Raw genomic sequence first — 14089 nt, 5'->3', positions numbered from 1 at the left:
TGCAAGGTGCACAGATCAACTGCTTTCCAAGAGGTCTCACATTCTTTAATATGGCGGTAGGGCACTGGCTTGCTCCTAAAACTCCATCTTCTGTGGCGTTTCCCAAACTAATATGATGGCAGATGCATTCACCGAGTATATCAAAGCAAGTGCTTTGAAGAAATGCTAGTGGATTGACAGATTTGGGGGATTTGGTTTATCATACTAATGACTGGCAAAGGTCTGCTGTGACTTATGAAAAATTTTGTGTCATTCCTCTATCCTACAGATATCTGTGGTTTGGAGCAGAGATGGTTATATTATCCTCATTTTCCAATTGAGGAAACAGAGAAATCTGTCTGCTCATTCTAGTTCACATAGCTCCATGAAAAACGTGTCCCTGGACTCCATCAGTATCCCTGGACTCCCATGCCATGAGTGAAGTGGTCTAGATCCACCTCTGAAATTTCCTTGGGAAGAACTGATTTGCAAATAGAATGATGTCTGCTACAGAGTGAATGCCTGTGTGCCCCACAAAATTCATACGTTGACACCCAACCCTTGGTGTGATGGTATTAGGAGGTGGGACTTTCGGGAGGTGATTAGGTCATGAGAGCAGAGCCCTAATCAATGGGATTAGTGCCTTTATTAAGGAGACTTCAGGGAGTTCCCTTTTCCCTTCTGCCTGTGAGGACAGAGCGAGAAGATCACCATCTACGAACCAGGAAGTGGGCTCTCACCAGACACTGAATCTGTTCCCACCCTGATCTTGGACTTCCCAGCCTCTAGAACTGTCAGAAATAAATTTCTGTTGTTTATAAGCCACCCCTTCTGTGATATTCTGTGAGAGCAGTCCCAAGGGCTAAGCTAATCTCTCTGAAGAACTGCTTGTAGAAAGCTCACCAGCTTTAGCCTCAGATACTTTAATAAGCCTCTAGACTCACCCAACAAGCCCATCCACGAACAAACATTTTCAAAACCCTTCCCTGTGTGAGAAACTGTGCTAGCAACCCAGTGAAGTGAGATGGTGACAAGAGCGGGAGAGGTTGGGTTAAAGTGAACACAAAATCAGGGAGAATCTTGTCCTGCCTTATGGGTATTTACAGTCTGGAGGGGAACCACCCCAGACGCTCATCAACATTCTAATGGAAAACAGGCTGTGATGTATCCATACAATACGATATCATACAACAACAAAAGGGAAGACATTGCCGATGCAGTCCTCACCAGGGGTGAGCCTCCCAAACAAATCAAGTGAAAGACACCAAACACAAAGAGTACATACTGTGTGATTCAATTCATATAAACTTCAAGATGTGGCGAACTAATCTATACTGACAGAAATCAGAATACCAGCTCTCTCCTGGTGTGGAGACTAGGAAGGAGCATTGAAAAAACTTCTGGGGAGATGGAAATGCTCTATTTCTTGACATGAGTTGTGGTTTCACAAGTGTATACACATGTAAAACATTTCATCAGGTGGTGCGCTGAAGATTGGTGTAACGTGTGTTTATAAACAACACCCACAGTTAAAAAAATCAACTAGGCACTGTCACAGGACGATGTGCATAGTCATTATGCTGCTGGTCACCTGGCAGTTTTCTCCTCCACATGCACCCCATGGGCCTTCGCACACATGATTTGGGAGACCCAACTGCATGGCTGCAAAGACCATGAGCTGTGCCGAGTGGCAGATCTAGGATCACGTGCCATCTCTACCACTTCCTGATGTGTGACTTTGACCAAGTCACATAAGCACTCTGATCCTGAAATTTGTCATCTGTAAAATCAAGCCCCAATTTATGGTATTATTATAAGAATTGAATGAGAAAATTACTAACTTAGCAGACTCCCTGGCGCACCGTTAATGCTCAAGATACATAGGTCATTATCACTGTTGCTATTGCTGCTAATCTGCCCTCTACTCCACTTCACCTATAGAGAGAAAGACCCGAATAGAGAGGGGTCGGTGGGCAGAGGGAATGAGTAATGTCTATAAGGTCCCTCTCTCTCTGCCTCTCTCTTTTGTCCTCCCAGCAGTATCTTGTAGGGAAGATTGAGCAGTGAAAGACCTAGCCTATGCGACAAGATGGGATGATGGGCAGCCTGGCGCCTTTGAAATGTGCAGGGCAATGGCTGCAGTGCTGGGCACCTGTACATACCTGCCCCAGTGGAAGTGTGGGGCTCTGGTGGGCTGAGTGGTCGCTCCCTCACCCACAGCGCCAACAACTCTGACCTGAGTTCTTCACAGAGCCTGTGTGCCTAAAGGCAAGAGGTGAGGTTCCCAGGTGTCTGGCAGCCAGCTGCTTCCATAATAGGATATTGATCTCCAGCAGGAGGGTGGTGAGGCCCTCGCCAGGCATGGGCTGTTAAAAGCAAGGCCTCTGCAGATGGCAGACCCATGAGTCATCAATTTGACATTAACAAGCAATTATAATGCAGTCCCTGTGTTACGTCCGCTTGGGGATATCAGGGTGATTGTTTCAAGAGGAGAAAGAGAGGAAAAACCAAGGGGAAAAAACTTAATCAGTACACATTTCTCCCTTAGAATTGTCTGATGAGGGTGAGGCTAGATGGTGTAGCAGAGTGAGCACTGGACTCAGAGTCAGGAAAATAAGTGAGCCTATACCTAGAGATCATTACTGTCCTTTTCTGAGACTTACCGCCTTGGTTCTCAATCCTGGCTGCCTGGAAAGCTTTTAAAACTCCTAGTACCAGAACTCTAGAACAAAGATACCATAAACTCTAAGGAAGAGACCCAGATACCCTGTTTTGAAGGCTCTCTGGGCTCCTGACGTGCAGTTGAAAACTGTGAGGACATTCAAAGTGAGGTGGCTGACATCAGCGATCTTGAAGGCAGTGACCCAACCTTGCATATTCATGCAGGTCACCTGGAATCCTGTTCCGATTCTGATTCAGTTGCTGTGACTTAGCACATCTGAAACTCTGCATTTTTAATAAGCAACTACATGATAATAGTTGTAGCTAGTCTTAGAACAATATTTTGAGTAACAAGACTCTAAGGTACTTTTTCTCCCAAACATTTGAAAAGTTTACAGCAGCACAATCCAGTAGAACTTTCTACAATGAAAGAAATCTCTCTATCTGTGATGTCCAGTAGAATAGCAGCATGTGTAATTATTGAGTGCTTCAGATGGGGCTAGTACAACCGAGGAACTCCGTTTTTCATTTTATTCCATTTTAATTTAATTTGAATAGCCACATGTTGCTAGTTAGTGTCATGAGACTAGAGGTTTTAAAGCATGAGGCATATGACCAGGTTAAGAAAGGATGCTTGTACCATATACCCATGGGCAGGATCACATCTTATCCCATCAGAAATAGGCCCCAATTCATGGCAAGTTGCTCTTCTCTTGGCTCAAACTAAGGCCAAAGTCTAAATCATTATGAATAGAATGTGTTGATTCTGGCTCTACCATAGAATGGAAGTGGTTAGAGATACAGCTAAAGAGGTGGTTGTTGTACTCGGCCTCCTAGGAAGGACTGAATTTGGGCTTTAGCTCAAGGGCAAAGATGAAGGTAAGGCCAAGTGTTTATGGCAGCCCAGAAGAGGAATCTTTAATATAACCTAGAGCTAGCAGGGAAGGCAACCAGAGAAGGTAACATTGGAGCTGTGTCTGAAAGATGAATAGAGGTTTACCAAAAAGCCAAATCAAGGAAGAAACAAAAATGAGAAGGCCAAGAGCCCTAAGTGTGTGGCAGGGAGCAGGGAAAGTGAGACTCTCAGAGGCTTGGGGATGCATAACCTCAACAAAGGACAAGAAAGACAAAACACAATGGTGACTATGCATCTTCCTATTTCAAATGGCAACAGGCATTGTTATTGAGAAGGTTTTTTTTTTTTTTTTTTGAGAAGTAGCTCCTAAAAACAGCACCACTGTATACAGTTATAGACATTGCGCACTACTCAATTCCAGGAGTAGCTGTTTGCATAAATACAATGTAAGTGGTATCTCACAGAGATGTACTGATGGTGCCCCATTTCATTTGTTTTTCATTTCGGTGCTTTCACTTCTGGTCAAGAAAACGCCAGAGAATGGAAACTTCAGACAGGAGATATCTAGAAGATAAGCCCCAATCCCTACAGCTTCAGTTTCCTGATAACCAAATGGGATGAAGAATTAGGTCTCCTAGATGCCAGGTACTATTCGAATGCTTGCCGGAATGAGCACTGGGTGTGGCATGTAAGCAATGAATCACCGGAAATCTACCCCCAAAACCAAGAGCACACTGTATACACTGTATGTTAGCTAACTTGACAATACATTTAAATAATACATACATACATACATACATACATACATACATAATAAATGTGTCATCTTGTATTTCTGACAGCAATACCATGAGGAGGAAAGCATTCCTGCATTTTTCCTCTGAAGAAATGGAGCTGAGACATTGAGATAGTGTAGGTAGAAACTGTTAGAGCCAACATACTCACCCAGTCTGCTCTAAGTGTTAGAACCACCCTCTATCTACTACTTGGTGATTTTCTGACAGTGTTAAGGGGAATCCACTAGTCAGTTTCAATATTTGACAGCTCTACTGGAAATCACTTATTTGCTTGTGATCAAGACGCATACATTCAGACATCACAGGGCTCTGATGAGGCTAAAATTATATCAACTTATTGTGGCAACACTAGTTATCTCATACCGATTGAACCTCTGATTGGCAATAGTATCTGCCTTAGATTTGTTAGAAACCGAAACAAATTGCTTTAAAAAATTTCACTTATTTGGCACCTTATGACTACCTGGGGGTAAGGGTAATAAATTGGATCCTTGCTGGCGCATCTACCACATCCTGCCTGGAATCATGATTATGTCTGCATATCTATATACCACTATATACCTCAGTTGTCTCCGGGGAGCTCACTCATACTCTCTGTGTTAATTATTGACACATTCACTCGGTAGCTTTACCTGTCACACATGTGCTAGTTATGGCCAAGTGTGTTTCTCTTTCCTTTTTCTCACTTCATAGCACCTAACAACTACATCCAGCTGCCTGTGGGATTCCTATGGCTCACTTCCCATGGCCCTCTTGGACTTACTGTGCCTCAGACCAAACATAGCCCCTCTTGTCAAAATCTTGTTTTTCCTCTTGTTTCTCCTATCTCACTGAGTAGGACCACCACCCACATGATCACCCAAGCCAAGAAGCCAGGAGTAGCCAGCTCCAACCCTCCCTCGCATCCATCTAGCCACTCCTAAATGTATCTGTTAGGATTAAGACCAGTTGCATGTAACAGAAAAACTAAATAGCAAACAATTAAGAGAAATTCTTTAAATAACACCTATTTAACTATCTCTCCCATAAAAGAAGGCCAGAAGTAGGAAGTCTGAGCTCCATATGGTGCTATAATGGCCATCAGGTATCTAAGACCCCTCATTCTGCCATATAACTTTTAACTTCCTTCCTAATGTCACCTCACAGCCCAAGATGGCTCCTAGAGCACCGCCATCATGTTCATTGTATAGGAGCAGAAGGAAAGGGCTATAGGGTGGAGTGAGACGGGGGATTTTCTGGCAAATTTAACTTCTTATAATCAGATTCCTTCCAGACTTCACATTATACTACTGCTGATGTTCCTTGCTCACATTATAGAACTCTGTAAATATAGTCTTTTAGCTGGGCTGCCTGCTGTCCCATAAAAATGAGATGATGTTACCAAGGCAGAGAGGGGAAACAGATCTGGGGACACAACTAGCTGTGCCTGCCATCCCAACTGTCACTGCTTCTACTCACTTTAGATTTAACATACCTGCCTGCTTCTCTACATCATGCCGTCATTGTTCTAGTTAAGGCCCAACCCCAGAGAAATAGCAACTTAAATGACAACTGGGAAAATTTGCACAGAGCAAGAAAAACAATCTTTAGATAATGACTTAGAATGGCTTTTTCCGATTTTCCTGCCCCCCCCCCCCCCCCGCAAAAGCTCTTAGTTCAGAGGAACAATGATGTAAGGAGGACTAATGTTTCTACCTGCCCTTCAATTTAATAGCAAGAGATTCCACATGTCAGACAGGAAAGAGGGCTAGGAAGGAAACTGCATTATAATAAATAATTGATGTTAATACCAACAACCAAGACAAACAATGGTGATAAATGACATGAGAGAACCAAGGAAATTGTTCCGCTGTGATATCTTGATTTCAAGCAGATTGACTCTATAATCATCCAACACAGTTTCATCAAGAATTTCATCAATGTCGAAGCCCCTGGGCTGCCAGTCTTCAGTGTTTACTACCAGTGTGTGTCTGAGTAACATTAGCTGGCTTTCCATCCATCACCTAGTTCACAGGGGCTGTCTGCCTGTCATTATCTGGAGACAAAAATGAAACATTATAATAAGTTTTGTGCCTCTCCTCTACCTTGACATTTCCATAGAATCCACTTTATTTCCCTGTGCCCCTGTATCAGTCTTGTGCCTGGCCTGTAGTATCCCAGAAATTATTATCGCACTAAACTAAACACAACACTTGATTCCATGGATTATTCATTCTTACTTGTACTGTGTAGGCAAATGACCTACCCTACTCACAAGGTGAGCCCACACCTCCCTTTTTTTTAAAAATTTTTTTTATGTTTTATTTTTTATTTCTGAGAGAGAGAGAGAAAGAGAGAGCATGAACAGAGGAGGGTCAGAGAGAGAGGGAGATACAGAATCTGAAACAGGCTCCAGGCTCTGAGCTAGCCATTAGCACAGAGCCTGACGTGGGGCTTGAACCCACGAACCATGAGATCATGACCTGAGCTGAAGTCGGTCGCTTAACCAACTGAGCCACCCAGGTGCCCCCACACCCCCGGTTTTCTAACACATTAAATAAAGCAGAGCATTATCTCAACTTCCCAGCATCAAGTCTTGTTACCTGTGAGGCTTAGGCCAACCTACTCCCTTCCTATTTCATAATCTCCTAAAAAAGAATAATAATATGGACCTCACTCTATTTGTTTAAATGAATAAATAAAAATGATCTCTGTAAATGGTAAGCACATGTTATGGTTCTTAGGAAAAGGTAGCACACCTACACTTGCCTCCCAAAATACACACTTCTTCCAGATGGTATTTAAAGTATTTTAGACCTTAAATGAACTGAAGCTAACCATAAATATGATGAGCATAATAACTACTGTTTATTGAGTCAGTTACACACATTATCTGACTTAAACTTCACAACAAACTTGAGAAAGCTTATCACTCTGAGAAAAGGGAGCTCAAGGCCATCAAGGTCACAAGTGGAAGGGTCTATATCTAATCCTGTGTTTATCTTATTAGAAACATTCAAGAGCCCAAGTGTCCAAGACTGACAAATAGATAAAGAAGATGTGGTGTGTGTGTGTGTGTGTATGTATGTATGTATATATATATACACATACACACATACATACACACAATGGAATGTATATATATACATATATATATATATATATATATATATATACACACAATGGAATATTACTCAGATGAAAAAGAATGAAATCTTGCTAAGTGAAATAAGTCAGTGAGAGAAAGACAGATATCATATAATTTCATATATGATATCATATAATTTCACTTATATGTGGAATTTAGAAACTCAACAGATGAACAAAAGAGAAGGGAAGGAAAAATCAGATAAAAACAGAGAAGGAGGCAAACCATAAGAGACTCTTAAATACAGAGAAAAAACTGAGAGTTGCTGGAAGGGAGAGGGATGGATTAAATGGGTGATGAGCACTGAGGAGGGCACTTTTTGGGATGAGCACTGGGTGTTATATGTAAGAGATGAATCACTAGGTTCTAATCCTGAAGTCAAGACTACACTCCATGTTAACTAACTTGAATTTAAATTAAAGAAAGAAAAGGAAACATTCAAGAATGACCAATAAGCATGAGAATTTGGGCAAGATTGGAGAACATTTAAGTTCCCTTTGAAACTTGTATCCCAATTCTGGAATCTAGTTTTTATCAAGAAAAACTATACTCCATAGGATAAGGTCAAGGTAGTCTCCATGCAGAAGCTGGCAGTTTGGCATGGTAGAAACAGAATGGAATCAGGAATCGTGTGTGTGTGTGTGTGTGTGTGTGTGTGTGTGTGTGTGTGTGACTTCCTTATCCTGACTCAGACTTATATTTGAGAAATGGGGTGAGGGAGTGTTGCCTTGTAGCAGAACAGAAGTGAGTCCATTTTTTGAACACTCACTTCATGGCAGACATTGTACTAACAGCTTTATCTCTATAACCTGTAAATCCTGCCAGCAAATCTGTGAAGTTGGTTTTATACAATCTTCATCTTATGGTTGAGAAACAAGGCTTAGAGATGAACATATACCCAGGTTTCAAATATTGGTCTGTCTGATACCAAAGCCCCTTTTTTGTTTGGACAATATGTATGAGGAATAGAAATACAATATTTGAGTGGCAAGTTATAAAACATGGCCTAGCTAACTGATTATGGTGGTTTTAAAATATGTCCACCAATTCTATAATACTCTTCCCTTCAAATGGTGAAACCTAATTTCCCCTCCCCTTGAGTATGGGCTGTATCAGTGACTTACTTCTAATGGGTAGGAAAGGCAAAAAGGAAAGTATGTGACTTCTGAGACTAGGTCATCAAGAATACTGTGGCTTCATCCCTGTCATCCTTTCTTAGATCACACTGGGGGGTGGTAGCTGGCATAATGTGAGGACATTAAAGAAGCCTTATGAAGATGTCCACATAGTGAGAAATTAAGACTTCCTATTAGCAGTTGGAAAAGAACGGCTGCCTTTCCCAATAGCCATGTGAGTGAGCTATCAAGAATGAAGAATTGGGGCACCTGGGTGGCTAGGTTGGTTAAGTGTCCATCTTCAGCTCAGGTCACGATCTCGCAGTCTGTGGGTTCGAGCCCCACATCAGGCTCTGTGCTGACAGCTCAGAGCCTGGAGCCTGCTTCAGATTCTGTGTGTGTGTCTCTCTCTCTACCCCTCCCCCACTCACACTCTGTCTCTCTCTGTCTCTGAAAAATAATAAATATTTTAAAAAATGAAGAATAAACTAGGAAGTTCATTTTGTCTTAAACTACTCTGTCTTGTGATTGTCAATGGTAGTACCATTTCCTCTCAATCTGCAGGAAATCATAATTGGAGAGAAACACTCATCATTCTATAGCATAAAACAAACAGAGAGATGTCTCCCAGGAATAATCTGGTGGTGTATCATGGTGGAAACAGAATGGATTCAGAAATCATGGCACCTAAGCTGAAGTTCCACTGGCTCAAAGGACATTTTACTTAACTCCTCTAAATCTTGATGTTCACATCTACAAAGTGAGGATAATAATTCCCAACTCAAAAGGTGATCATAAGAATTGTAAAAGATCTTTTTAAAGAGAGCTTCTAGCACATTTATTCATTCAACAAACACTTAAAGATGTTTTCGGCATTGTGTTAATTACTGGTGAGGATAAGACACGTACAGCCATACCCTCACAAAGCTTTCAGAGGAGAGTAAAGATAATCAAGTAGTTATATTTTTACTTTTTAAAAATTGTTTAATGTTTATTTATATTTGAGAGATAGAGAAACAGTGTACCAGCAGGGGAAGGGCAGAGAGATGGAAACAGAATCCAAAGCAGGCTCCAGGCTCTGAGCTGTGAGCTGTGAGCACAGAGCCGGACATGGGGCTCTAACTCACAAGGAGTGAAATCATGACCTGAGTCAAGGTTGGACACTCAACCGACTGGGTTGCCCAGGTGCCCCAAGTAGTTATATTTTTAAAGTGTGGTAAATTGTATATCACTTAGGAGGTAATCAATAAATATTGGTTTTTTTCCTCCTTCTGACCTTCTCCTAGAGTCCCACTTGGTGCTGGTGGTAGGAGGTTTTCTTCAAGACATCTCATTTATCAAGAGACAATACCTCTTGAACACTAAAAGCATGGTCACAGTCTCCCTCCATTTCCTGGCATGTTCCATAAAAATTGGAGAATTAACCATTCTCTGTGATCCCAGTACTTTATTTTCAAAAGAACGTAATATTTATCTTCCAATTCACTAATGAGATTTGACATTAGTATCATTATTAATAAAGAATATTAGCAACTTAGAGCCTCCCCCTAATAATAGGCCAATATACAGTCCTTGATCCAAGGAGGTGCGCATAATCACTCTAGACCTTCCTAGAAGAACATGGAAGGGAGGCGGAAAAATACTGCTTTCCAAATTTGCTCTGAAACTGCATCAACAAAAACTGACATTCATTTTCTAATTGATGACTCAACCCCCAACAAAATCCTCAGGCTCTTCTGAAACGCAGTGGGGATTAGTGAGTCCAAGCGTTGGTGGCAGTCAGGGGGTTTGTTTGGTTTTCCAGGGCTCCGCAGATCGTCTGTAAGTCAGAAGACCATCATACATCTCCTGATGGCTTGGCTTCTGCTGTTTGCCCACTGGTGATACTTTGACATGAAATGGTGCTGTCCGGAGATCACAGTGGATGTAGGAGACCTGGGTTCAACGCACTAATGAGGTGGTCCAAATGAGTCATGTCCTCCCTTCCAGAGATTCAGTTTCCTCAGACATAAAGTAAAGGCAAGCCTTTTTCCTGGATTTAAAATAATATAATTGCTCCTTTTCAACAATGATTGCTACCACCCTTAAGCATTCTTTCTTACTCACTGCTTTGGACTTTTTTACATTGTTTTTCTAATCTTTAAACAAACCAGAGAGAGATAAGCGGCTTTATGATGCTCACTTTTTAGGTCCAAAAGGTTTGTTAAGTAACCTCCCTGAAGGAGGAGGCAGGGCTGGAGTTTGGACTCAGCTCTGTTCTGCTCTAATCCAAGTGATTCTGGATCACAGACTGACCAAATGACAAGTTATTCCAGAAATACTAAAAGAAAAAAAGAAAAAAAAAAAAAAAAGGCTGGTGCCATATATCACATATGGAAAAATAAAAAATGTAAACGTAAAAATATTCAGCCAAAAATATATTTTATTATGATTTTTTCACCTCTCATTTATCATTGAGGAATACCAGGGAATAGGCTTAATATCTGTGGACTCGATTTGAAAAGATAAGTAATGCTTAAAATCAAAAGGGTGCCAATTATAAGAAACAAGACATGTTCAGCCTGGAAGAACTCTGAATATTTTGGGGCCGAGAGCGCCTTGTCAGCTCCATTTTTAGCTCCAGTATAACCAGAAAGTGAGGATCCCCATTGGACATTAGAGATTTGATTTTTTCTACAAAAATTGCCAAATACCTGGTATGTGCCGCACAGTGTCTGGGCTTCTATGCATGCATATTTCACTATCTCCCTACACCTAACCAGTGAGTCAGGTACAATGAATCTTATTTTGCCAAGGAGGAAAATATAAGTCTCAGAAAAAGGGAAGACATTTCTCAAGATCATAGTGCAAGTGAGAGGCAGTGAAAGAAGGGACCTGAGACTCTTAGATTCCCTGATCACATCACACCTGCCTCATGAACATGCTAATCTCCTATCATTTATTTGGAAAGGCCTACTCCTCTTTCATTCATGAGCAGACCACTCTAGCCAACAAACCTAGAAGCCGACATGAAACAGGAAGTGATGAAACACAGGCAGGGAACAAGCAGAGGGCTTTAGACATGGCTGTCATCTGGAGTGGGGAGCTAGAAAGTCCCTGGCAATGAAACACTAAAAATAACAATGAGTAGCTGAAACTGGGAAGGAAGAATCTTCCAAAGACCTTGAAACTGGATATTTTCTCAAATCCCACCTATGATCCAAAAAAAAAAAAAAAAAAAAGATCAGGAAGAAGCGAAGACACCAACCTCCAGGAAATATCAGAGTTAAATTCATGCTAAAAAAAATCTCTGGCCAGTAGAGAAAATGTCACATTTCTGAGAGATTTTTTTAAAAACCAAACAATTCAAAGGGATACATACATCCCTATATTTACAGCAGCATTATTTACAATAGCCAAATTATGGAAGCAGCCCAAGTGTTCATCAGTAGACAAAGGATAAAGACGTTGTAACATATATAATGGAATATTACTTAGCCATAAAAAAGAATGAAATCTTGCCATTTTCCATGAATGGATGGAGCAGCTAGTATAATGCTAAATAAAATAAGTCAAAGAAACACAAGTACCATGTGATTTCACTCATATGTACAATTTAAAAAACAAGACAAATGAGCAGGGTGGGTGGGAGGAGACAACCCAAGAAACATACTCTTAACTACAGAGAACAAACTGACAGTTCCCAGAGGATGGATGGGTGGGAAGATGGGGAAATAAGTGATAGGAATTAAGGAATGCACTTGTAGTGATCAGGATTGGGTGCTATATGGAATTGTTGAATCACTATATTATCCACATGAAACTAATATAACACTGTATGTTAACCACACTGGAATTAGAAGAAAATTTTAAAAAAGAAAAAACCACAAACAACAATGACAAAAAAAATCAGTGAAAAAACATTAAGAAAAAAAATCTGTGAACAATGTTTCAGCAGCAGACATCACAGAGAAATGAGCTGTATTTTATTCACAACTTATTATATATAATGCTTTAACTCCAGTACAGACTCTATAAGGTAAGTAGTTAGGATTCCCAATTTATGGATTGGGAAATTGTGCTTGAAATTCTTCATTTGGACCTCCAGATCTTTTCTCCACCCTTCTACACCTGGCCCACACCCTGGGAGACTAACGTTTATGGACTACATCAATGAGCTCCTTACCTTCTAGCTTCCAGTTGAGTTTAGTCAATGGAAGTCATCAGCAGGAGGATTGGAAGGTAGGAGGATGACATCTGGCTCTTTATTGCTCCAACTTCTTTCCTGCTGGAACTTGGATTGGCAGCAATATTCCACTGGAAGTTATAGCTCTCTCCAGGCAGCTCTTTTCTACAGCTATATCTACTTGCCAGACTCTGGTAAATGCTTTCTCTCCTTGCTCTCAATCCCAGGCTCAGAGTATAAATGGCTTTCTGCTGTCACTAGCTCTGAGATGCCTCACCAACCCTTGAGAGTGTCCCTTAGCTCTGTCTGCATCTTTGTAAATAGTCTTGTCTTTGAACTTCCTCAATTGAGGCTTTTAAGTGTGCAGATTGGTTACTTTGGGAGAGACCCTGACAAATACAGAATCCAACACAGAAGGATTAAGAAGCTGGCACAAAGTCACACAAATGGGGTGTTAGTTGAAGCAATGCTAGTTGCTATAAGACATAAACTCCTAAATCTCAGTGATTTTAATCAAGATATGTAAATTTCTCACTCACCCAAGTCCAGCATGGGGGTTCCTGAGCAGCAGGTGGCTCTTCTCCAAATGGTGATTCAAGAATCTGGCTCCTTCAACCCCTTGCCTTGACTATATGCAACAGGTGATTTACAAGGCTCCCCTGATCATCAGCATCAAACTGGAAGAAGGAAAGAGTACAAGGGTCAAACACAGAAGCTTGTGTGCCAGGCCTGGAAGTGGCAGGCATCTCTACCACTCACATTCCATTTGCCAAAACTCAGTATATGGCTTTCCAGTTGTAAGAGGCCCAGAGAGGACTTGTCTGGGAGGATAAAGGAAAGGGTTGGGGTCAGAGCTGGTCAGTGGCTACCTCAAGGAGGGGGTGTGAAAGTACAGGCTCAAATTCAAAGCTGTCCCATTCACAACCCAAGACTTCTAGTTCATGGTCTACACCATGTATTTTTGAGAGAGAGAGAGAGAGAGAGAGAGAGAGAGCACAAGCAGGGGAGGGGCAGAGAGAGAGATAGAAAGAGAATCCCAAGCAGGTTTCGCACTGACAGCACAGAGCCCAATATGGTGATTTAATCCACGAACCGTGAGATCATGATCTGACCCCAAAGCAAGAGTCAGATGCTTAACTGATGGAACCATACAGGCACCTTTACACCGTGTATTTAATGTGTGCATCAAATAACAAGATTCAACTATATGAGTTCAGTAGGGAAAAGAGAGAGTAAGAAGCATTTGAGTAACATGGTAGGTCCAGCCCATGATTCCACCAAGGGTGTACCTGCTCTAGAAAGAATATAAGATGGGAAATGTGAACTGCTGCTGCCTCAGTTTGTCTTAATGGGTACTTGCCCATAATATAAGCATCTCATTGCATACCA

General features: G+C 41.4%; 1 long non-coding RNA gene across 5 annotated transcripts in view; it reads right to left on the bottom strand.

Annotated features, from left to right (window-relative positions):
* The window catches only part of LOC120231760, a 176530-nt gene extending 163155 nt beyond the window's left edge, over positions 1–13375 (bottom strand). For all 5 annotated transcript variants that reach the window (XR_005528409.1, XR_005528408.1, XR_005528411.1 and 2 more), the window contains exon 1: positions 13240–13375. This is a non-coding gene — a long non-coding RNA (uncharacterized LOC120231760). The remainder of the gene's footprint in view (positions 1–13239) is intronic.
* Between the last annotated feature and the right edge of the window lie 714 nt (positions 13376–14089).

This window comes from Hyaena hyaena, unplaced genomic scaffold (genome assembly GCF_003009895.1).
Source record: "Hyaena hyaena isolate Hyena2069 unplaced genomic scaffold, ASM300989v1 scaffold_62, whole genome shotgun sequence".
NCBI lineage: Eukaryota > Metazoa > Chordata > Mammalia > Carnivora > Hyaenidae > Hyaena > Hyaena hyaena.
Note: the sequence above shows the minus strand (reverse complement) of the source record. Positions and strands in the feature narration are given on the sequence as shown.